This window comes from Natrix helvetica, assembly GCF_964273705.1.
Source record: "Natrix helvetica genome assembly, chromosome: 1".
In the NCBI taxonomy this organism is placed as follows: domain Eukaryota; kingdom Metazoa; phylum Chordata; class Lepidosauria; order Squamata; family Natricidae; genus Natrix; species Natrix helvetica.
In genome coordinates, this window is record NC_138548.1 from 329766230 (window position 1) to 329790280 (window position 24051).

Here is a 24051-nt window from a genome sequence, read left to right on the forward strand (position 1 = left end):
CCCCCACCAGTCGCCGCCGGTGCCAGGCCCCTCCGCGAGCCGCTCCCTCGGCAGGACGCCTCTCCGGGGCGTCCTGTGCCCCCCCAGAAGCGGGGGAAGCCCACCGGGAGAGCGGGAGCGGGCAAAGGCTTGCCCGTAGCCGTAGCCGCCGGAACCGGAAGTCCACTAGAAGGCAATTTTTGTTGTCCGTATGCATGATTGTAGATTTGGACTCATCTATCCTGAAGATTAGTAGTAGTTGGTGTGGCCTGGTCAACTCTTGACAAGCTTGTGCCGCAGATATGTATCCTGGTTCTTTAATCAGATGTCTTGAAAAAGAAAAGGCATTAGGTTATCTTGGCAAGCAAACTTTCAATTTAGCACCCAGTTTATCTCTATGTTTGTAGGTAGGAAAGTCTTGATTCTCTTCAGTGATAGTTTGCTCTTACCATCACTACCGGTACGCTGCTCGAGGTCCATTTGTGCACGTACCGGATGTGCGCTATGCACACGCCTAACATGCGCATGTACACTCTTTTTTTACTTTACTTACTTTACTTTTATTGGATTTATTAACCGCTCCCTCTCCCCTAGGGGACTCGGGGCGGTGTACAGACAGAATAAAAACATTATAAAAAACATTATATACAGCAAATTACAAAACCCCATAAAAACAAATTAAACATAAGTCTGTACAATAATGCCTAGATTAATTAATGATTAAAACCAAATTAAAATACCCCAATTTAAAATAACCAGTCAGGAAGATCAAGGGATTAGATCATGATTGCGATTGGGTCAGGCCAGCTAATTAGAACAGGTGGGTCTTGAGTTCCTTACGGAAGGAGCGGAGGTCAGTAATGATTCTAATGTCAGGGGGGAGGTCGTTCCAGAGGGTCGGGCCCGTCACAGAGAAGGCCCTACTCCTGGGCGTCGCCCGCTGGCATTGTTTGGCGGACGGCACCCGGAGGAGTCCCTCCCTGTGAGAGCGAATTGGTCGCAGGGATGTATGGGGTAGGATGCAATCCCGCAAATAACTAGGTCCTGAGCCATGGAGCGCTTTAAAGGTGAGAATCAACACCTTGAAACGCACCCGAAAAGCCACAGGTAGCCAGTGCAGCTCGCGCAGGAGAGGTGTTACATGGGAGTACCTAGTACTCCCCATAATTGCCCGCGCGGCCGCATTCTGGACCAGCTGCAGCCTTCGAGTGCATCTCAAGGGGAGCCCCATGTAGAGAGCATTGCAGTAATCCAGGCGGGACGTCACCAGGGCGTGAGTGACTGTGCGAAGGGCGTCCCGGTCCAGTAGGGGGCGCAATTGGCGCACCAGGCGAACCTGGTGGAAGGCCCCCCTAGCCACGGCCGTCACGTGGTCGTCCAGCAACAGCCGCGTGTCTAGGAGGACGCCCAAATTGTGCGCCCGGTCCACGAGGGGGAGTTGCTCACCCCCAATGGCCAGAGATGGATCCCACTGGCTGAACCGGGGTGCTGGTAACCACAGCCACTCCATCTTGGAAGGGTTGAGCTTGAGTCTGTTGTCGCCCATCCAGACCCGTATGGCTTCCAGGCACCGGGACATCACCTCGACGGCTTCATTGGGGTGGTTTGGGGTAGAGATGTATAACTGAGTATCATCAGCATATAGATGATACTCAACCCCGAAACCTCGAATGATCTCACCCAGCGGCTTCATGTATGTGTTGAACAGGAGAGGTGAGAGGACCGAACCCTGTGGCACCCCACAAGTGAGTGGCCTCAGGGTCGATCTCTGCTCCCCTGCCAACACACATTGCGTCCGTCCGGAGAGGTAGGAGGAGAACCACCGCAGCACGGTGCCCCTCACTCCCAATCCCTCCAGCCGATGCAACAGGATACCATGGTTGATGGTATCGAAAGCTGCTGAGAGATCTAATAGGACTAGGATGGAGGAACAACCCCCATCCTTAGCCCTCCAGAGATCATCCACCAACGCGACCAAAGCCGTCTCCGTGCTGTAACTGGTCCGGAACCCGGACAGGCGCGGGTCTAGATAGTCAATTTCCTCCAGGTGACGAGGGAACTGTTGCGCCACCACACTCTCTACAACCTTCGATAAGAAGGGAAGGTTGGAGACAGGACGATAATTGGCAAGCTCTGATGGGTCCAGGGAAGGCTTCTTAAGTAGGGGCCTCACCACTGCCTCTTTCAAGACAGCTGGCAAGGACCCCTCCCTCAATGAAGCGTTCACTAGTCCCAGGAGCCAGCCTCGTGTAACCTCCCAGGCTGCCAGTATCAGCCAGGAGGGACACGGGTCCAGCAAACATGTGGTGGCCCTCAGTCGCCCGCGTAACCTGTCCATATCCTAGGCGGCAATGGAGTCAAACTCCTCCCAGAGTGGTCCCTCAAGACTCACCTCCGACGTCACTCCTGGATCACTGAGGGAGACCCATTCGCTCCGGATTTGGGTGATTTTATCCTGCAGATATTCCCCAAATTCCTCTGCTCTACCCTGTAGAGGGGCTTCCCGCGGCCTCTGTGAAAGGAGGGAGCGGGTCACCCGAAACAGGGCGGCAGGGCGGTTTTCTGCGGACGCAATAAGAGTGGCACAATATTGACGTTTGGCCACCCTTAATGCCACTAGGTAAGTCCGTAAGTAGGCTCTTACCTGTGTTCGGTCAAATTCAGAGCGTGAGGATCTCCATCTGTTCTCTAGGCGTCTCTTGTGGCACTTCATCACCCTTAGCTCCTTGGTAAACTAAGGCGCCAGGGTGGTTCGCTGCCACCGGAGAGGCCGCAAAGGCGCAACCCGGTCCAAGGCCCTGGCCGCCGCACTATCCCATGCGGCCACCAGGTCCTCCGTCCGGGAGCGGGTCAGGGCTACAGGAAATGGCCCAAGCTCCATCTGGAACCTGTGTGGTTCCATCAGTCGCCTGGGGCGGAACCATCTAGGACCTTCTGGTTCCGCCTCCCCGCGATGGGGAGTAGCGCCTGGGAAGTCGAGCCGGAGAAGCGAGTGATCTGACCATGACAGGGGTGTAATAACTAAATCCCCTATTCCCAGATCACTCATCCACTGGCCAGAGACAAAAATAAGGTCCAGCGTGTGTCCTCCCTCGTGTGTGGGGCCCTGAACTACTTGGGTCAGGTCCATGGCTGTCATGGAAGCCATGAACACCCGAGCCGCCTCGGATGACTCCACCGCGCCCCGGATGACTCCACCGCGCCCCGGATGACTCCACCGCGCCTGCGACACCCAGCTGCTCGTCAGAGGTCATGCAGACACCGCACGCTGTGCGCGCATGCACAATTGGCCCAGGTGCTTCAAAAACAGGTATGGGATGCGGGCGAGCGGGTGGGCCAAACGAGCCACCGTACCGGTACTACCAGTATGGCTGTACCGGGCAGTACCGGCCGAAACCCACCACTGATTCTCTTGCTACCAACCATTTAATGGACACCTCAGACTGCTGTCTACCTGACAATGCAAAAAGAAGCAGCTCATCCAAGCTAATAATGTTTTGCAAACTATTATCTCTTGAACTTGGCCTTCTAGGGCAGTGGTTCCCAACGTGGGGCCCACGCCCCATAGGGGAGCAATTTGATTTTTAATGGGGGCAATTGGAACCTTGTTTAAACCAAGTTAATGGCCTTTTAGGCTTCCTCGGCATGACTAGAGTTCACTTTTTGAGTAAAGTAAGAATTATATGTCACGCAGGGTGGGGGATCAGGATTTTAGAGATGCTTAGATGGGGAATGGCGAAAGAAAAGTTGGGAACTGCTGTTCTAGGGTAAACCAGAGAGGCACCACAACCACATGAGCTAACTCTATTGTAAAACTACATTAATACATTCTTCCAACCATGAAGATACAGACCACACTTGGAATATTGCATACAGTTTTGGTCACCACAATATATATAAAAAGAAGATGTTCAGTGCAGAGAAGAGCAACAAAGATGATTAGGGAACTGGAGGCTGAAATATATGAAGAATAGTTGCAGGAATTGCGTAGGTTTAGTTTAAGAAAAAGAAGATCGAGGAGTGATATGATAGCAGTGTTCCAATATCTCAGGGGCTGCCACAAAGAAGAAGGAGGCGGGGGGGCGATGTCTCCATAACACCCGAAGGCAGGACAAAAAGCATGGGATAGAAACTAATCAAGGAGAGAACCAATCTAGAACTAAGGAGAAATTTCCTGACAGTCAGAACAATTAATCAGGGGAATGACTTGCTTCCAAAAGTCGTGGCTGCTCCAATGCTGGAGATTTAAAAAAAAAGATTGGATAATAATTTGTCTGAAATCATATAGGGGTTCCTGCTTGAGCAGGGGATTGGGTTAGAGGACCTTCAAAGTTCCTCCCAAGTCTGTTATTCTGTTTTTTTCCTGAGCATCCTGCCTGCCATCCAGTTGCTACAAGTAGTCCTTAATTTACAACTGTTTTGTCGGTGTCCGTTTGAAATTATGTTGCTGAACAAAGAGAGTTATGACCCCTGCCCGAAGTCAGGTGTAACTTAGTCATGTGATCAAAATTTGGGCACTTGGCAATGTGCCTGCCCTTACAAATGTGATGATGCTGCAATTCCCACCCACCTCCTTATCTCTAATCCCAACTCAAGTCTCCCACCAGGCTGCGCAAAGTTGTTAGGGTCCTAGCGGCCACAGCTATTCCCTGGTGACTTCTCCCCACCCCACTATATCCAGATTGCCCGGAACTTCTTCCAGCCCCACCACTCAGTTTATTTACCGGTTTATGGTAGATAAACTGAAATTAAAATAATTAGTTAAATCCAAAGATATTTCCCACACTTTGACAGAAATACTCTGCTTCAGTTTCATCTGGATCTTAAATGTCTAAAAGACTCAAGAGGTTGGTGTGTGGCAATAACTACCTTCTGAAGGGTGAAGATAAATATGAAGGACTGCCGAACTTGTACTAAAATTTTATCCACAGATATGTGTTTGTGCAGTTTTTAAATATAATTATTTAAATATTTAAATTAAAATGTAATTAAAACATTTAATTAGTACCTTTAGGAGGGCATAGAGATGGGAAGGTTATAAAACTGCTAGGTAGTATGTTTTTCTAGTAAAACTAAAAATATGTCTGAATATTCCTTAGACTTACGTTGCTGAAGGTGTATTGGAAATCTGGAAACAGTTTTTTGAGATGAAAAATGGAATACAGGTAATCCTCAGCTTACAGTCATTTGTTCAACGACCATTTGAAGTTTTAACAGCAGTGAAAAAAGTGACTTATAGGTGATCCTGGCACTTAACATCTCCACAGTCAAATGATCAAAATGTGATTGCTTGCTAAGACGCTGAGTTTGTTGATCAGAAAGATCGGCGGTTCGAATCCCTAATGCCTCGTAATGGAGTGAGCTCCCTTTACTTATCCCAGCTTCTGCCAACAGCAGTTCAAAAGCATGTAAAAAATGCAAGTAGAAAAATAGAAACCATCTTTGGTGGGAAGCATTCTGTGTGCCTTTGGCGTTTAGTCATGCTGGTCACATGACCACAGAATTTTCATCAGACAGCACTGGCTCTTCAGCTTTGAAACGGAGATGAGCACCGCCCCATAGAGTCGGGAAAAACTAGCACATACACTATATTGCCAAAAGTATTCGCTCACCATCCAAATAATCAGATTCAGTTGTAAGCAAATACTTTTGGCAATATAGTGAATGTGCGAGGGAAACCTTTACCTTACAACTGTAATTCATTTATGATGGTTGCAGCATCCCAGGGTCATTTGAGAATTTTCCAGCAAGCTTTGGACAAGCAAAGTCAATGAGGAAAACAAGATTCACTTAACAACCGTGCAATTCACTTAACAACTGCAGTTATTCACTTAATAACTATGCTAAAAAAAGTCATAAAATCAGGTGCAACTCACTTAATAACCACTTTGTTTAGCAATGGAAATTCTGGTCCCAATTGTGTCCGTAAATTGAGCACTACCTGTATTTAGCTAGTCTCTATGAGGATTATAGAGAAAAAGATAATCCTTACGTTAGTTTGGAAGCACAAAAGAGAAAAAAAATTCTAGGAGCATTGTCCCTACTTCAGCACAACAGAAGTGAAGCTCTTGATACAATGTCAGTCAAGGCTTCAGGTCACACCATGCCAGGCAAGGTGATAGGTGCCAATATGGTCTGGGAAACCATTTATAACTCAGCATCGATCTGAAGCTGGTTATATTTTCTTGGGGAGAGTTATTTAAAAAGGCACAAGAGCCAAAGACATTACATAGCTGCCCTTACTAAGTCAGCAGAAGTGTCTCACCTTCAAAGCAGAGTTGTTTAATCTCACAGCATTCTGTTTGCAAATTTTTTAAAAAATATTGCCAATATTAGGTACTGCAAGGTGGTTTCATGTTAGAGAGTCCATTGAGTCCTCGCCCAGGGTTCACCTCCAACATTCAGATCAGATTAGATCAGATCAAATCAATCATTTACAGACCAGCATAAGGAGGATGGTGTGTGTGTGTGTGTGTGTGTACACAGACGCACACACCATCCTCCTTATGCTGGTCTTTGACTGTAAAAAAGATTGTTTTGATTTGATTTAATTTGATCTGAATGCATACATACATATATACATACCAGTGGTGGTTTCAAAAATTTTTAGAAGCTCTTCTGTAGGTGTGGCCTGCTTTGTGGGAGTGGCTTGCCCGCCATTTGACCGGGTAGACATGGCTTGCCAGCTATGTGACTGGGTGGGCATGACCAACTTGTAAAATGTGGTGAAACTCACTTAAGAACGCTCTTGCTTAGCAACCAAATGTTGGCTCAGAAACTCTGGCATTTGAAGCACGCAAGTCTTAAAGCTGTCAAGTTACAAGACCCTTGCACCCCTAATCCTTTAGAAAAAAAAAACTCAGGTGTGTTCAAACTTGACAGCTTTAAGACTTGTGGACTTCAACTCCCAGAATTCCTCCTCTTGCTCCTCACCATTATGATGTGCAGGGGTGGGGGAGGGAGCTGGAACCGGTTCTAAATGGCACTGTAGATTTGTGGAACCTCTTCTATAGAAGAGGTTAGAACTGGCAGAAATCCACCCCTGATACATACATACATACATACATACATACATACATACATACATACATACATACACCTCCATGTATTTTGAATACTGCTGCACAATATTACATGGGTGGTGATACACAACTGCACTTACATGCCTATTGCCTCTGTCATATTTTAGTTTTTTCATTTTGTTCATTCAAATTTATAATTTTTGCTTGATGGATGGACAGATGGACAGACAAACAGACAGACAGACAGATAAATGTGTGAAAAGGTGGTATAGAATAGTACAGAATGCCTAGGAAATCTATAGCATGTGTGAGACAAAGTACGAAATGCCTGTTATTTTAATGTGCTATGTCAGGGTGTCAAACTCAATTTCATTAAGGGCTGAATCAGGGATGTGTTTGACCGTGGGGGCCCAGGGTGAGCATGGCCAGATTAACATCACTCGTGTCAGGGGTGCCTGTGGTGGCCCGAGTGCTCTGCCAGTGAAAACGGGCTCCTGAGTTCCGTTTTAGGCTGCGACGGCCTTCAGCAACCCTCTGCCAGCAAAAATGGAGCTCCATTTTCGGCTGCGATGGCCTCCTGCAACCCTCTGCCAGCGAAAAGCAAAGCTTGGGAGGTCCGCACGCATCCCTCCCAAGCTCCATTTTTGCGGGCAGAGGCAGCTCCTATGCTGTTTCCAGAGTGTCCCCACAGGCCAGATCTAAGCACCCTGTGGGCCTGATCTGGCCCCTGGGCGTTGAGTTTGACACCCATGTAACCAAAGAGCATTCAGTCTCCCATTGTTTAAATGTTGTACTATATCCCCTTAAGAACCCTTGAAATAGTATGTGAGATATAAATATTGGCTACCAGTCTGCTTTGTAGAAACAGGGAAGATTATTGCCTTATACCTGCACTAGAGCAAGGAATAAACAAAGAAACAATTTAATTAAAAACATATATCTATACTCAAGGGTCACTCTGCTTTTATTTTCTATGTTTTGTTTTCTTCTGACCTTCTCATTTACAGTTTACCTCCCCAAACAGGATTTTTTAAAAGAAGATCTCACAAAATATCTTTTAAACTTTCCCTGTTACTATAATTATTTTTGCTCTGAGCAGAGGATTCTAAAGGTAGTTCTTGACTTACAACAGTACATTTAGTGACTGTTTAAAGTAACAAAGGCACTGAAAAAAGTGACTTGTGACCATTTTCCACACTTAACAATCATTGCAGCGTTCCCACAATCAAAATTCAGATGCTTGGCAACTTGTTCATTATTTATGATGCTTTCAGGGTCCTGGGGTCCTGTGATCGATCCCCTTTTGCAACCTTCTGACAAGCAAAGTCAGTGGGGACGCCAGATTCACTGAGCAATCGTGTTACTAACTTAACGACTGCAGTGATTCATTTAACCACTGTGGCGAGAAAGGTCGTAAAACGGCCTCCCCCAGCTCACCAGAACTCAGAAATGGCTTCAGGAAAGCCTCCGAAGGCTGGAGAGGGCAAAAAACAGCCCCAACTGGCCAACTGGAAGTTTGGAACCGATTCGTTTCTGACTTCCAGAGGGCCTCTAGGGGGCAGGGGAGGCAGTTTGTGCCTTCCCCAGGCTTCAGGAAAGCCTCCAGAGCCTGGGGAGTGGTTGCATGCGCCTGCGTGGGGGTCACGTGCGCATGCACAGTTGGGTGGGAAATTGAGTGGGCACGCAGGTGTGTGCAATAGTGCACATGCACGCAATTCTGGCATGCCGTAAAAAAAAGGTTCGCCATCACTGCTCTACGCTGTGTTTTGAGTCCAAGCTTGGCTGAGCATTGTTTCTTCCCAGGTGCCCTGTGGTGAGATGGGTAAAGGGCTAATGTTAGCATGCCTTAATCCCATCACCCTGGAGTTGAAGGGGGAAGATCTTTGTTATGTAGAATAGACTGGCCCAGGCTTTTTAAATGGCCCATTAAAAGGTGGGGGCTATTAAGAGTGAGTCTGCTTCCTGCCTAAAAACATGTTTCTCCATTTCTGATCCAGAGAAATATAATATTCAGCCTTCTTAAGACCCCGGGGAGAGGGGGCGGTCTAGAAATCTAATTTTATTATTATTATTATTATTATTATTATTATTATTATTATTATTATTATTATTATTATTATTATTATTATTATTAAATTATTAATATTTCCCAGGATATTTCATTTTTCTAGCAGAGGGGTGGGTTTTGTCACTACGTTATTTTGTTTTTCTACTTGAGCCTCTATTATGAGTTATACTGTAGAGAAGTTTTTCTTATCTGACAATGATTTACTGTGCATGCTTCTTAACACGTTCCTTAATACATCACACATTCCAGAGACTTCTATTGATCTTCTGTTCGTCTGCCAAGAAGGTGGGTGACAATTGCTCTTGCCAAAATGTAACAATTAGATAGATTTGTTTTCATTTTATTTTCATATTAAAAGTTTTGTTTTTAATTAGAACATGTTATCGGGTCTTATTTTCGCTTTTTCTGAAGATATGCTTTTTAGGAAAGCCGACGGTCTACACCTCATTAGCTCAGGGTGAAATTTCCCCTGACAGGTTTTACCTTCCTACAGTAAGATGAGGACGACCTGTACGTGATGACTTTAACAGCCCCTCCCCAGCCCCATATAAATTTGTGCATATGTTTGTGGGTATATTGATTGGTATTATAATTGTATATTTAAAATATCAATGACATACTAATTGCACATATTAATCAAAGCCCTATTAATTAATTAATTACATTTTGTGTGGTGGTTGTTAAGGGAGTCACCATGACTATTAAGTGAATCTGTGGCAGTTAAGTGAACCTATTTGTTCACAATGGTGGTGTTTTACATGAAAAACCAAAGTAAAAGTTGGATTTTGGCATGATGAAAGAAATGTCCTTCTGGGTTCGGCTCCAAGTGGGGAAAAAGACACTGGAGACATGGTTGGAAAGATGGTTTTAATGGTGGACAGGACCACATGGCCTAAGTCCTGAACAGAAAAGGTGATCGCATGCTTCAATGTTGGTGGAGAAGGGAAAGGAAGGGCTGAAGAAGGGCTTGCAGGGATTTTTATAATCTGTTCGGCCCCACCTCTCTGTTTCCTGTTCCTGTGTAATAAATGTATTCTGATTGGCTGTCAGACTCACATGGGCCCATGCAAGGGCAACCCTTCTAGGCTGAGTTTTGAATCCAGGTTTGGTTGAGTTCTCAGATGCCATGTGGTCAGTTGAGTAAAAGGCAATATTATCATGCCTTCATTCCCATCCCCCTGGAGCTGAAGGGGAGAACTCTTTATTATGTAAAGTGGACTAGCTTGGCCTTCTTAATGGCCCATTGATAAAGTGAGGATGGCAGGAAGCTGCAGGAATTTACTTAGTTTTTGAAATGTGTTTCTCCCTTTTTCACATCCAGGAAAATATAATATTCAGCCTTATCAATATTTCCTAGGATATTTCATTTTTCTGGGAGAGGGCTGGGTGATAACTTCCTACAGGCAGAAACATCATAAATGGCAGGATGCTATTGTTGGAAGAAATGTCCTTCTGGGTTTGGCTCCAAGTGGGGAAAAAGACACTGGAGACATGAAGGCTGCTTGGAAAGATGGTTTTAATGGTGGACAGGACCACATGGCTTGAGCCCTGAACAGAAAAGTGATCACATGCTTCAATGTTGGTGGAGAAGAGAAGAGAAGGGAAGAGAAGAGCAGAAGAGCAGAGAGAGAAAAAGGGCTTGCAGGGCTTTTTTATAATCTGTTCTGTCCCACCTATCTGTTTCCTGTTCCTGTGTAAGAAATGTATTCTGATTGGTTGCCAGACTCACATGGGCCCATGCAGGGGCAACCCTCTAGGCTGTTTTGAATTCAGGTTTGATTGAGTTCAGATGCCATGTGGTCAGTTGAGTAAAGGCTTATATTATCCTGCCTTCATTGTCACTGCCAGAACTCTACACCCATCCCCCTGGAGCTGAACTCTTTATTATGTAAAGTGGACTAGCTTGGCCTTCTTAATGGCCCATTGACAAAGTGGGGATGGGCCGGAAGCTGCAGGAATTTACTTTAAAATGTGTTTCTCCCTTTTTCACATCCAGGAAAATACAACATTCTGCCTTATCAATATTTCCCAGATATTTCATTCTCCTGGGAGAGGGCTGGGTGATAACTTCCTACACTATCAAGGGCCATAAATGCAGGCGATTGCTGAGCACCCAAAATACACTCACATGATTGCAAAGGCTGACCATCGGAACTTCAGAACTGGCTTGTAGCTAGCTTTGGAGGAGTTTAGGTGGCTGGTCATATGTAGTAGCAGTAAAGGAAAAATATTTTGCTTAGTTGTGCCTGCAAACGATGAGTAAAAAAAGTCAGGCTGATGACTGTTGTTGGAAGAAATGCCCATCTGGGTTCAGTTCCAAGTTGGAAGAAAGACATTGGAAACATGGAGACTGCTTGGAAAGATGGCTTATGTCTTGGAGCTCCTGGGTGAAAAAGGGGAGAGATGCTGAGAGTCCCTAGGTTTTATACCCTCTCTGGGCTTTGAACTTCCTGGGGCAAAGGAAGAGTATCCTGATTTATTGCTGTCAGAGGTCACAGCTAGCTTTGTAAGTTGTCAGTGTGCTAAGTTTGCTTGAAACTTGGTGAGTGGTGCAATGAAGGGCAATGAAATGGTTCTGATTTTTGTTATGTAGACTAGACTGGCTCAAGCCTTAATGGCCCGTTGATTAAAAAAAAGGGAGGGGGGCTATTAAGAGTTAGTCTGTTTCCTGCCTAAAAACATGTTTCTCCATTTCTCATCCAGGGAAATATAATATTCTCCCTTTTTAATATTTCCCAGGATATTTCATTTTTCCTGTAGAGGGGTGAGTGCTAACTTCCTTCACCGTTTCATACAAAACCACATCCTTTTTTTGGGGGGGGGGGATCAAGGACTGCTGCCACCTAACTTTACTAGTGCCTCCCCAGGGTCCCTGTGGGTTCAGACAAAATAGGGCTAGGATTGAGTAAAAAATGCAGGTACCACCTTTTGGGCTTTGCAAAGATCATAATTCTGAGCGTGCTATTAATGTTTTATGTTGGAGACCCTTTGCTTCTGGGAGAGAGAGAAAGAAGAGAGAGAGAGTTTTTCCGTGTGTTGATTAAAGCAGAGAAAGAAACACAGCCAAAGCGATCATTGGGAGCTAATAGCAATCAGCGGGAAGAAACTCAAATAGTAATTACACGTAAAACCCATCCTGCCAGAAGCCTGGAATCTGATAAATAAGGAAAGCCCAGTCTTTTCAATTGAGGCTTCACTTAAACACTATCTCATTTGTGAAATGGGCCTAATAATAGCTATCCTGTTGCAAGGTTTAATTAATGTTGGTACAACACTTAGCAGTTCCTCAGCACCGTTCATCTACAAAGGCAGATACTGTAGCCATAGAAGTAAAGGGAGATCATTAGAACAAAAGAATGGCAAGGAGGGGGTGAAGGGAGAGGAAAGAAAGCCAGAGAAAATTGGTTGAGTTGGAAACAGCTGGCAGGCTTTATTGACCTGCTTATCTTCATTTTTTATAAAGATAGTGAAATGTACTGTACCACTGTCCCCTGCAGGTCTGAAGGCTAAATGTCACAGGACTTTTATATATGTGAGAATATATATGTTGGAAGAAATGTCCTTCTGGGTTCAGTTCCAAGTGGGGAAAAAGACACTGGAAACATGAAGGCTGCTTGGAAAGATGGTTTAATGGTGGATAGGATCAAATGGCTTGCTATCCTGAACAGAAAGGGGGGATCACATGCTTCAAGATGTTGGGTGAAGAAGAAAAATGGCCAAGATGCTCCCTGGTTTTATGCTCTCTCTGGCCATTGATCTTGATCTTGTATTCTGATTGGTTGTCAGACACCCATGGAGCCATGCAGGGGCAACTGTGTAGGCTGTGCTTTGAGTCCAAGTTTGGTTGCCTTGCTGGCTGATGTAATTTTGCCAGGTGCCTTATAGTGAGTTTCTGTAGAAGGCTAATCCTACATTTGTTATGTAGAATAGACTGACCCAGACCTTTAATGGCCCATTGACAAAGGTGGGGGCCATTAAGAGTGAGTCTGTTTCCTGCCTAAAAACATGTTTCTCCATTTCTTATCCAGGTAAATATAATATTCTGCCTTTTTAATATTTCCCAGGATATTTCATTTTTCTAGGAGAGGGGTGGGTCTCCTCCCTTATCAGATGAGCCAAGCCTCCCATATTTGTGCATACCAGGTGCTTTGACATAACACAAACACACACACACTGCATACTGCAGTATGCTCCCTCCCATATTTGGGCATGCCAGGTGCTTTGACATAACACTTAATCATTTCCTTGGCTCAGCTGATATGGGAGGAGAGTTTGTGGCTTAGAGACTAATACAACTTCCTAATATGGAAAAACAGCCCAGGTTCAAATCCCAGAAGGGTATGGCTAGCTGATGAGAGCTAAATAGCTTGAAATAGATCTATACCATTCTCCCTTTATTTATTTATCAGCACAAATGTAACACACAAATGGTTTTCTGCCATATTTGGGCATACCAGATGCTTTGACATCTCTCTCTCTCTCTCTCTCTCTCTCTCTCTCCCTCCCTCCCTCCCTCCCTCCCTCCCTCTCTCTCTCCCTCCCTCTCTCTCTCTCTCTCTCTCTCTCACACACACACACACACACACACGTTTTCTCAGGACTCAGTGGTGTGATGTAAACCCTGCCCATTTTTTTGCAAATGCATATTGCACACTCGTGCAAAAGAGGTCGAGCTTGCAGCATGATGGTGTGATACTGTTGAGAAGAAGAGCAAATTCCAGGGGATACTTGTGTTGGGACTTTGAAGGATATCGTACCAGAGTGGGGAGGGACTTTAAACATGAAAGATGGGGTCCTTAGTGCTCTCTGAGCTTGATGGTTTTCTTGCAGACATTTCACTACTGTTGGAAAAAATTTCCTGTGTTCGTTTCCCAGCTGGGAAGCAGATACCAGTGCTGAGAAGAAATAGACATGGAAGCCAGCTGCCAGAAAAAGGGATCCTTTAATTCAAGAAGGCAAGAAAAGTAGTGACGCAGCTGGAGCATTCCTGGCTTGCAAGCAGATTGGGGGTGTGACTCTGCGCCTTTTATGCTTAATTCCTCTTTGAAGCTCCTGCAGCTTGATGGGTTTATTTGTGTGCATCTGGTTAAAGTGATTGCCCTGGTCCCTGTCTTCCTGCCTTAATGGGATAATCCTTCCACAGGACCTTTCCTATCCTGGGGCTTAATCTTGTCAGGGGCAGGAAATAGGGAGTTCTGGTTTTGGTGAGTTATTTTTAGCCTGATTCTCTTTATCTTTTTTTTTCTTAAAAACAAAGTTTTATTGGTTTTTAAGGAAATAATATAGGAAAAGGGTAAAGGAAAGGTTACAAATTTTGGCAGTTGCAATGTGCGGCAGGAGTCCCCTCCCTCCATACTCATAGAATACAATTACAAAAAATTCAATACTAAATAACAATATATAGTCAGCATGTAAATTCAGTTAATAATTTCGATCAATTTATATCAAGTGGATTTTCTTACTCATTTTTGTGATCTGAGTTTTCTTGGTATTGCCCCTTCTCCCCCCGCCAGCAGAGCTCCGGCCCCTCCCGTGTCCTGCATGTCTGTTGTAGGATCATCTGATTTATCTAGGAGTACTTTATTTTTTTCCATAAAGGCCTGCGCCTCTATGGATGTATTAATTCTAACTCTTGTGTCCTCCCAGAATATTAGCATACCTTCAGGCATCAACCATCTGAACCACACCCCCTTCTGGTATAGTTTCTTCACCAATTGCGAATAGCTTTTTCTTTTCTCCCTCACTTTCTTGGGGATCTGTTTCAGGATGGTTATTTTCCTATCTTGGTATTTCAAAGCTTGCCCCCTTTGTGCACTCAGAATTTCATCTCTTGTGATTTTTCTGAGAAATTTAATGTGTACCTCCCTGGGTACATTGTGTGTTCTAGCATAAGCTGAGTTCACTCTATAAACCAAATCTAATTCCCACCCCATCTGTTGTTTCTCTTTCTGAATGTATTCAGCCAAAATACTTGTCATAATGTCCCTTATATCTTCATCATCTGTCTCCACCACATTTTGAAATCTAAGGTAAAAGGACATTCTCTCAAATTCTATTTTCATCTGTTGGGTGTCAAGTTCTTTGTTCCCCTTCTGCACCCCTTCCATCCCCTCCCTCATCTCAGCCGTCCCACCCTCCAAAAGATCCAGTCTCTGTGAGTTTTTGTTGATCTGGTCCTGGTTCTCTTTAATTTCTTCTTTCATCTCTTTTAGTTGTCATTTAATCTCCTCTTGTCCCTGTAAAATTTGTTGAAACATTTGTTGGAATTCAGTCTCAGTGGTTTTGGGCTGCATCAGAGATGTTATCGTTGGCTGTGTACTTGGACTGGATGCTGTAGATGTCGGGGCAGAGGCAGCAAAGCCAGGCTTCCCAGGAGGTGGTTTTTTACGTGACATTATAGAGTTCAGTCAATACAGAGAATGATCAGTCAGAAAGATAGAACCGCCAAGAGAGTTCAGGAGACAGAAGGTCCAGGCAGAAGAGGATTTTTCTAGTCACACTGGCAGTAGAGTAAAGTTTTTCAGTCCAGGGAGTCCAAAAAGTCACAAACAGCAAGAGATTTATCTGAGTAGCACGGAGACAAAGACCGGATGCCTGAAGTTTTAAAGGTGGAGTCAGTTTTCACTCTTTATGAAGACAACAGAAGTGAGCCATCTTGCCCTGCCAGCTTCGGGCTTAGGAGGCATAACAAAAGTTTCAAAGTTTCCAAAGTTTCCAGATCATCATTCCATTATCAGTTTAAATCCGAAATTCACCTTTGCTAAGAGCGTGGCATCATTAATTGGCTCTCTCCCTGCCTCCTCCCCCAAGGGCTGAGAGCAACAATAGTTAACAGCCGCCTGTCCGGGGGGGGGGAATCTCCCTCCCTCCAGCCGCGCTTCTCAAAGCCAAGCCGAAAGGAGATTTTAAATAGCTGGCAATTTCTTCCGCATATACAAAGGGAATGGAGAGTGGATTCCGCCTCACCGCACCGCAGCCGCGTCCTTCTGAATGTTTATTCTTCCCACTGCCTCGCAGCGAAGACGCCGGAGCACCTCCCCATCATGCTCCCCAGTGCCTGGGGCGATGCCCCCCCCGGCCGCCGCCGACTCGGAGGATCCCCTGCGGTGCTGCCCCTCCGGCAGGAGCCTCTACGGGGCGTCCTGTGCCCCCCAAGGAGTGAGGGGCCCACCGGGAAAGCGCGGGGCGAGCAGAACCTGCCCGTCGCCGTCAGCAGCAGGAACCGGAAGCCGCCTGATTCTCTTTATCTTAATGGTTCTACTTAAGTGTTTCTATTGTCAGCTCTGTTAGCAGGGCTGCTCTGAGTTTTTCTTTCAGCTGGTGCTTCTTGGTTTTTTTAAGGAGGGGGAGGGAGGAGGTCTGGCTTGAGTTTCTTGGCACTATTTTCTGAGGTTTCTGGTGCTGTGAGGTTTCAGGCACTGTCCTTTTGTGGTGTACTTCCCACACTACCAAGCAAGGTAACATCATCAACATGCATGATAGAGCCAATTCGGTAACATGTTGATGTTATCTACCCAACTAGGTAACATCATCAACATGCACTAGTGATATTACCTAGTTGGGTAATAAAACATTTGCAAGGATCAAGCTCAGAAATCACCAAGGACCCCACAGTTCAATCCTGAACTACAAATATTCTCTTCTATTGGTAAAACACATGACTCACTTCAACCTCCAAAGAAGGTTTCTTTTTATTTTTAAAAAACTCTATGGCTACCAACACACCCTCCAGCATTTCATCCCTCCATCTGTGGAGAAGAAGCTTGCTAGGTAGAAACTTGTACCTATGATCTTCAGAATGTTATTGGGATCCAGCAAAGACCGTGATGGCACAGTGGTTTGAATGTGGCATTATAGGCTAACTCTTCCGACTGCCAGCAGTTTGATCCTGACTGGCTCAAGGTTGACTCAGCCGTCTATCCTTCCAAGGTCAGTAAAATCCACAGGGGGCAATATGCTGACTCTGTAAACTGCTTAGGTCTGCAAAGCACTATGGAGCAGTATATAAGTCTAAGTGCTATTTATTTTAACTATAACACACTTGATCATATTGCAGGGCGTGTCTTGCTTTGATTTGTCCTTGCTTACTGCTTTGAAAAAAGGATGAGTTCATTTTATTGAATAGTCTTGAATAGAATATTTTTCAACACAGTACTTTTTGTGAAGATGAGTAGGTAAAGCTGTTATCTGAGTACTAGGAGAAAGTATGGCGACTCATTTTAATTACTGAATGCAGTTCACTGTTTGAAGTCATCCAATATTTGAAGAACTGTCTGGTTTAAGTCTAGTTCAAAGATAAAGAGCATTAAGAAGGGAGAACAGTGATCTTTAAGCTGCCCTTCATTTATTAGAGGTGGGACAACATATGACATGTAAAATATTTATCAGGCAGCTTCTCTTTCATTTTGTATTTGGTTTGGGTGTATGTGCAGATAGCGTGATCTGGATTTGAATTGTTGAGCAGGAGAAGGGGAACTTCATTTTACTCACCATGATTATTATTTTAAAATATTCATCGACATCAATTTAAAGATGTCTTTAAAAAAAGAGTTTCATGAGAGTTTTAAAAAGAATTAATATGTCAGTGTTCCCAAATTAGATGGAAATTTGTTACCTTGAAAAGTCAGGTGCTCCCGTTGGAGCCAGAATTTGTGGAGGAGGAGCCAACGGAGATCGAGGGGGCAGCTTGGTTGGCTTTGGAGGAATGTGGGGGGAGGACGCTGATGCAACCCAGTGCCTCTCAGGATTAGGGTGGCTTGTTAGCAGGGAATGGGGGCAGGATGACTGAGCGAGGGCAATCAGTGGACATGAGGAACAACAGAGCTCAGGTGATGAGCAAGGACCACCTTCTCCCGATCCCCAAGCACGGAGAGTGGAGAGAAAGTGGCCAACCCAATGACTCAGGAGGAGAGGCCCCCGCCCTGCCTCTCTTCACAAGGCACACCTGGAGACTGAGATTTAAGGAGATGCTCTGGGGAGAGGCATTTGTCGGGAACAAACACTGAATTGGTCGAGTTTGGTGTGTCGGTACAGACATTTCAAGTTTGCGGAACTGCTTGCTTCTTTCTGACTCAGTGCCTTGTTCCTGACTATGTGGAGTTAGAAGCTTGTTCCCTATTTTGTGGACTCATTGTTCGTTCCTTGTTTTGTGGACTCATTGTTTGTTTCTTGTTTGTTCCTTGTTTCGTGGACTCATTCCTCTGTTCCCTTGTTTTGCTGGACTGGGCGCAGCCAGAGGTTACTGTTTGTGTGTGCATGAGCTTTGCTCTGGGACTTGCTTTGGGACTTGCCAAGAACTTTGGGAGTGTTTGGGGGAAAATTTGGAGCCTTAAAAGGTAGCTTGAACTCTCAGCTGGCTGTGGGACTTTCGTGTATTGTCCTGGGTCATCACAGGTTGTGAGAGTTGGTTGGGATTTGGATATGAGACCTACCAGGAAATACCAAGGTTATAGGCTAGACTGGAAAGTAAACTAAGAACAATAACAACAATAATCCCAGAACAAGGTAATGACAAACTACATGAATATTCCTTTTTTTTAAATGCAATTTTTATTGAATCAGTTTTTAACAAGAAAAAGGGGATACCAATGTTAGAAAAGAAGCAAAGGAAATAAAGAATAGTAAATAAGTAAAAAAAATAGAAAAGAAAATCAAGAAAAGATAATAAAGAAATGGCTTCCTAACTTTTTGACAGAAATTATAAATATATTTATATTTTGTCTTCTCTCTACGATGATATCATAATTTCCTTCTTTCATAAGCTGCACTTTCTAATCATCAAACTCATAAATCATAAGGTTCCCCTCCACTCTTTTTCAGAAATAGATTCATAGTTTCCAGGCAGTAATAGTTGACCTTACTCTAAGTAAACAAGTTAATTTTGCCATCTCTACTAATTGTGTCATCTTCATCATCCACTCCCCCCTTGGGGACATATCAGAATCTTTCCATGGTTTAGCTGAATCTTATTTTTTTTAATTCTTTATGTGAGCGTATGTATTGGAACTTAAAATTTTCTGGCTTTTTTACAAGTCTATCAGGCATGCTAAAATTATCCTTTATGTTGCCCACATTCACAACATAAAGTACCTTTATACATTCTGGCTAATTTTTCTGGAGTCATATATGGATATTTATCCATCATTTTATCGAAATGCTCTTTTGAATTGTAATGTAAATTTCAACCACATTTCCCCAATTTTCCAACAATACGTTACGTGATAATAGAGAAAACCTTTAGTCCATTTTGTCATACACTCTTTTCACTTGTTCATTCTCCAAATTTCAGCAAGAGTTTATGCATTTTGGCAATTTGATGCTCTTCATTTGTACATCATTCATTTTCAAAATGTGTCTTTCATTGCTCAATTCCAAATGTTCCGTTATCTAGCCTAAATCTTTTCCTTAGCTGTGAATATGAAAACCACATCTGTCTGCAGTCAATTGTTCTCTTGATTTCAATTTATTTACTCCATGAAACCAATTTTTATGCAGGAAGTCCCCAACTTACAACAATTCATTTAGTGACCGTTCAAAGTCACAACGGCACTGAAAAAAGTGACTTATGACCATTTTTCAAACTCATGACCGTTGCAGCATCCCTATGGTCATGTGATTTACTTTAGGATGTTTGACAACTGACTCACAGTTATATGACTCTTGCAGTGTCCCGGAGTTATGTGGTCCTATTTTGTGACCTTCTGACAAGCAAAGGCAATGGGGAAACCAGGTTCACTTAACAACTGTATTTCTAATTCAACAATTGCAGTGATTCACTTAACAAATGTGGCAAATAAAGTCGTAAAACGGGGCAAATCTCACTTAACAAAGTTCTCACTTAACAATATAAATTTAGGGCTCAATTGTGGTCCTAAGTTGAGGACTACCTGTATTCCATGAAACCACATCTATATCCCTGAGAAGAAAAGGTTGAAGAGTTTGCATTTTGAGGCCGTGTTACTGAACATGAAAGGGACGTGGTGGCTCAGTGGCTAAGATGCTGAGCTTGTTGATCAGAAAGGTTGGCAGTTTGGTGGTTCGAATCCCTAGTGCCGCGTAATGGAGTGAGCTCCCGTTACTTGTCCCAGCTTCTGCCAACCTAGCAGTTTGAAAGCGTGTAAAAATGCAAGTAGAAAAATAGGGACCACCTTTGGTGGGAAGGTACAGCGCTCTGTGCGCCTTCGGCGTTTAGTCATGCCGTCCACATGACCACGGAGACGTCTTCGTCCAGCACTGCCCCCTAGAGTTGGGAACGACTAGCACGTATATGCAAGGGGAACCTTTGTTTTTACCTTTTACTGAACATGGGGACATTTCCTACATCCTGTTCCTTTGCCTGATAGCCTTAATCCCGATTGGACCATCAAGGGTTAACCCACCCAAAAGCAAGAGAGCAGGCATGAAAGCCATTGATTGTATTCAACCCTATTATGTACACTATTTAAATTATAGCATTTATTCCTAATTGTGCCTCTATACGCATACATTAGCCTATGCAATTTTGTGCTAAGCAATATCATTGCCTTTTATTCATCATATGTAGCCACTCGAGAGCTTAATGCTGCAGCCAGAACCCACCCACTGGCAGGTCTCCGCTTTCTTTTCCTAGGGATCCTGCAAGGCTTAAAAAAATTGGTCTTGATGCCTGCTTCCCCCAGTTCTGTGGATTTGCTCAGCTCTCAAAGCAGCATAGCAAGTGAAAAGAAGAATTAAGAGACGGGAGGGAAAGGGAGGGAGAGCAACCACAGTGGTTTTCAACTGCCTTTCGCAGCAGTCGGAGGGCTCCAGTGGAGCCACGGGATATTGTGTTCTCTAAAGGTCAACCTCTTGTTTCTTTTTTAAACAAGCAGTAAACACTTGAAATTCATTGTGATCAAGAGATTTAGGCTTCTTGCCTTTTTTTTTGGGGGGGGGGAATAAACACTCTTGGCGTGGTCGTATCTCAAAGGAGATTGACAGTCTCTTTGCAGAAGACAGATAAGCTTTGTGTCCTGCCATTAAGTAAAATATAGTCCAAGCAAGGCACCTGCCAAACTTTAGGTTGCAATTCTGATGTTTGCCAGATAGCTAGGAGTGATAGCTAGGGGTTGTAGTCCACACACACTTGGAGAGCCCCACATTGTGAAGGTCTAACTACAGTGCGGTCGTACCACGAAGTATTCTGTATACAACATGACACTGAAAGGTTTTGTATGAAATATTACAGACAATGGGTTTTTTTTCCCCTTACTAATTTGTCTTAGAACATAATATTTAATAATAAAGTTGGAAGGGATGTTGGAGGTCCTCTAGTCTAACCCTCTGCTTCAGAGATAGGTAAACAGGGGTTAAATGCTACCGGTCCGTCCAGTTTGCCCGAACTGGTAGTAAAAAATGCTACCGTTCCCCTGAACTGGTAGTAAAAAAGTACTTTAAAAAGTAAAAAAAAGTTCCAATGATCAGCTGTGCGACAATCGGTTGTACTCTTTAAAAAACCTTTTTAAAGCATTTTTTTACTACCTATTCGCCCAATCGGTAGTAAACAAAATGCTTAAAAAAAAGCTGTCCGACTATCAGCTGTGCCTGATTGTCTGTGAAGTTCCTGTTTGTTGCAGGGGCCATTTTGTGTGAAGTCCAGCTGCTTTTGCATTGGGTGCAAGTCAGTTGTGCAGCTTTTGTGTTATTTTTGTGTAAATTGTGATAATTGGTTTTTGAGCTCTCTGTGGCTCTGTGAGGTTTCTGCTTGTTGCAGGGGCCATTTTGTGTCCAGCTGATTTTACATTGTGTGTGAGTCAGTTATGCAGCCACGCCCATCCGGTCACATGACCACCAAGCGACACCTGCCTGGTCATATGACCGCCAAGCCACGCCCGCCAAGCCACGCCCACAGAACCGATAGGGAAAAATTTTGAATTTCACCACTGTATGTAAACCTAAAAGATTTAATTCCATAATTGAAGTATGCATTCAGTTGCATTCATACCTAAAGTCTCCCTCAAAAATATGTCAATTCCCTTTTGTTTTTTTAAAGAAAACTTTTTCAGGAGAACTACTTCGAAACATTTCATTGCAGTAAGGGTAAAAATAGTTCTTGGTCCCATTGGAGTGCCTTCAGCAAATGTGATGTTGACATTATTGGTGTTATTCTGTAGCCTATATGAAAATGTGAAAGAAAAAAAGAATAGATATAGATATTTGATTCTGTGAGGAAGTTTATCTCTGGAAGAAGGGCGCAGTTGTTTGGGAAACTCCAGGCTTGTCTTCTCCAGTGATAGCAATTACTAATCTTAATGATGCCTAGAATCCTGTTATGAGGGGAGCTGCAGTGAGGGAAATGAGCCTTTTTTATACTGACGCTATACTGATCAACCTCTCTGGAGTTAAACTCCTTTTAAAGATTTTTCCAGTGGCTTTGTGAAAACAGTGAGGCTCCCTTGGTTTGGGGTAGGCCTGCCTGGGAAGAAGGATGAAAAGGTGAATAGATACTAATAAAGGAGAATATTTATAGCTCAGGGTTGAAATGAGGGATCCTTGGTGCTCTCTGAGCTTGCTTGTTTTCTTGCAGATGTTTCATTACCCAAACTAGGTAACATCAAGCTAGGCTAGCACTGATGATGTTACCTAGTGTGGATAATTAAATGTCTGCAAGAAAAGAAGCAAGCTCAGGGACCACCATGGACCCTTCAGATGAACAGATGTGTATACATCATATGCAGTGTGGCCTGGCTGGAGTGGGTGGAGGCCTAACCTGGAACGACAAGTAGCCTTTAGGACCAAAACTGTTACCCATGTATAAGATGAGCCCGCGATAGACACCCTGAGAGATGCAGGTATTCCTCCAATGGTACGTTCTACATCCTGGAGCCTTGCAGAAATTCTCCAGATTTGCTGCCAAGATTTAGAGGGCTAATTTGACAATATTAAGATACTGTTATCAGATTTAATGACTTGGAAGCATTAAACTAAATCGGGCCTTTAGTTAGGGGAAGAGAAAGTTGTGCTGGATTCCTCCCACCCACCTATTTTTTAAAAAACTTGCCCCACGTATGCCATTTTATTATTTATTTATTTATTTATTGATTCATAGCCTTAGCCACCCATCTCAATCAATGACTCTGGATGGCCTACCTTCTACCTGCAGAGAAAGTGCAGTTTTCTCCTGGAATAACTGTTTAAAAGAGAAACACTCCGACAGGGAGGGAGGGAGGGGGAGAGAGAGAGAGAGAGAGAGAAGGAGGGAGCGAGAGAGAATGTTAAGGTTAGGGGTTGAGACAGGCAGACTTTGGAGAGATTATTGGTATTTGATATTAAGTAAACTTCAGACATAAAGTTATTTCTAGCTGCTGCCTGCACTGAAATGCACAGGGGAAATGAAATAATTGCATCAGCACCCAAGCTAGCAAGTCTACCATTATCAATCTGCTGTCAGTTAAGCCAATTTAGATGTTGAAGCAAGAAAGTGCCCTATGAATTAATAATCTGCTGTTTCATCTTTATATATAAAAAGAGGGATTTTATGCCCCTTCTGTAGAATGAGGAATTGTAACCAGGAGTGAAGGTTCAGATATCACAGACATAATAAAATAATAATAGCTAACCAAGTTAATATTTGTTTTCATATTTCAGTTTCTAATTGAGTTTGTTCTGTGAACCAATATCTTGTCGAGTAACTTTATTTGAACTGATGAATAGCTTCCATTCAATCAGGATTATAAAGATGTCACCCAGCTACCCTGCCAGCTCATTTCACAAACCTCAATATGAATAACCACAATGAAAAAAATGAAAACGTAGACTGGTTATTAGAAGGAACTGTCTGTTTTTGCCCTGGTGCCCTGGAGCTGGTTAACTCCTGTCAAAATTAAAGGAATATAGATTGCAGCTGAGCAGAGTGAGACTTAGTTCTAGGCATACCTGGTTATGACTAAGAAACCTAATCAGTCTAAATGGGTGCAAGTTGTGTAAAGAAAGGAAGGTACAGGTGACCTTGCAGGATAGAATGAT

At 43.9% G+C, this 24051-nt stretch overlaps 1 protein-coding gene across 1 annotated transcript in view; it reads left to right on the top strand.

Annotated features, from left to right (window-relative positions):
- Positions 1–24051, top strand: part of TAFA4 (TAFA chemokine like family member 4) — a 197829-nt gene that overhangs the window by 146513 nt on the left and 27265 nt on the right. The gene's annotated exons all lie outside the window — the stretch shown is intronic.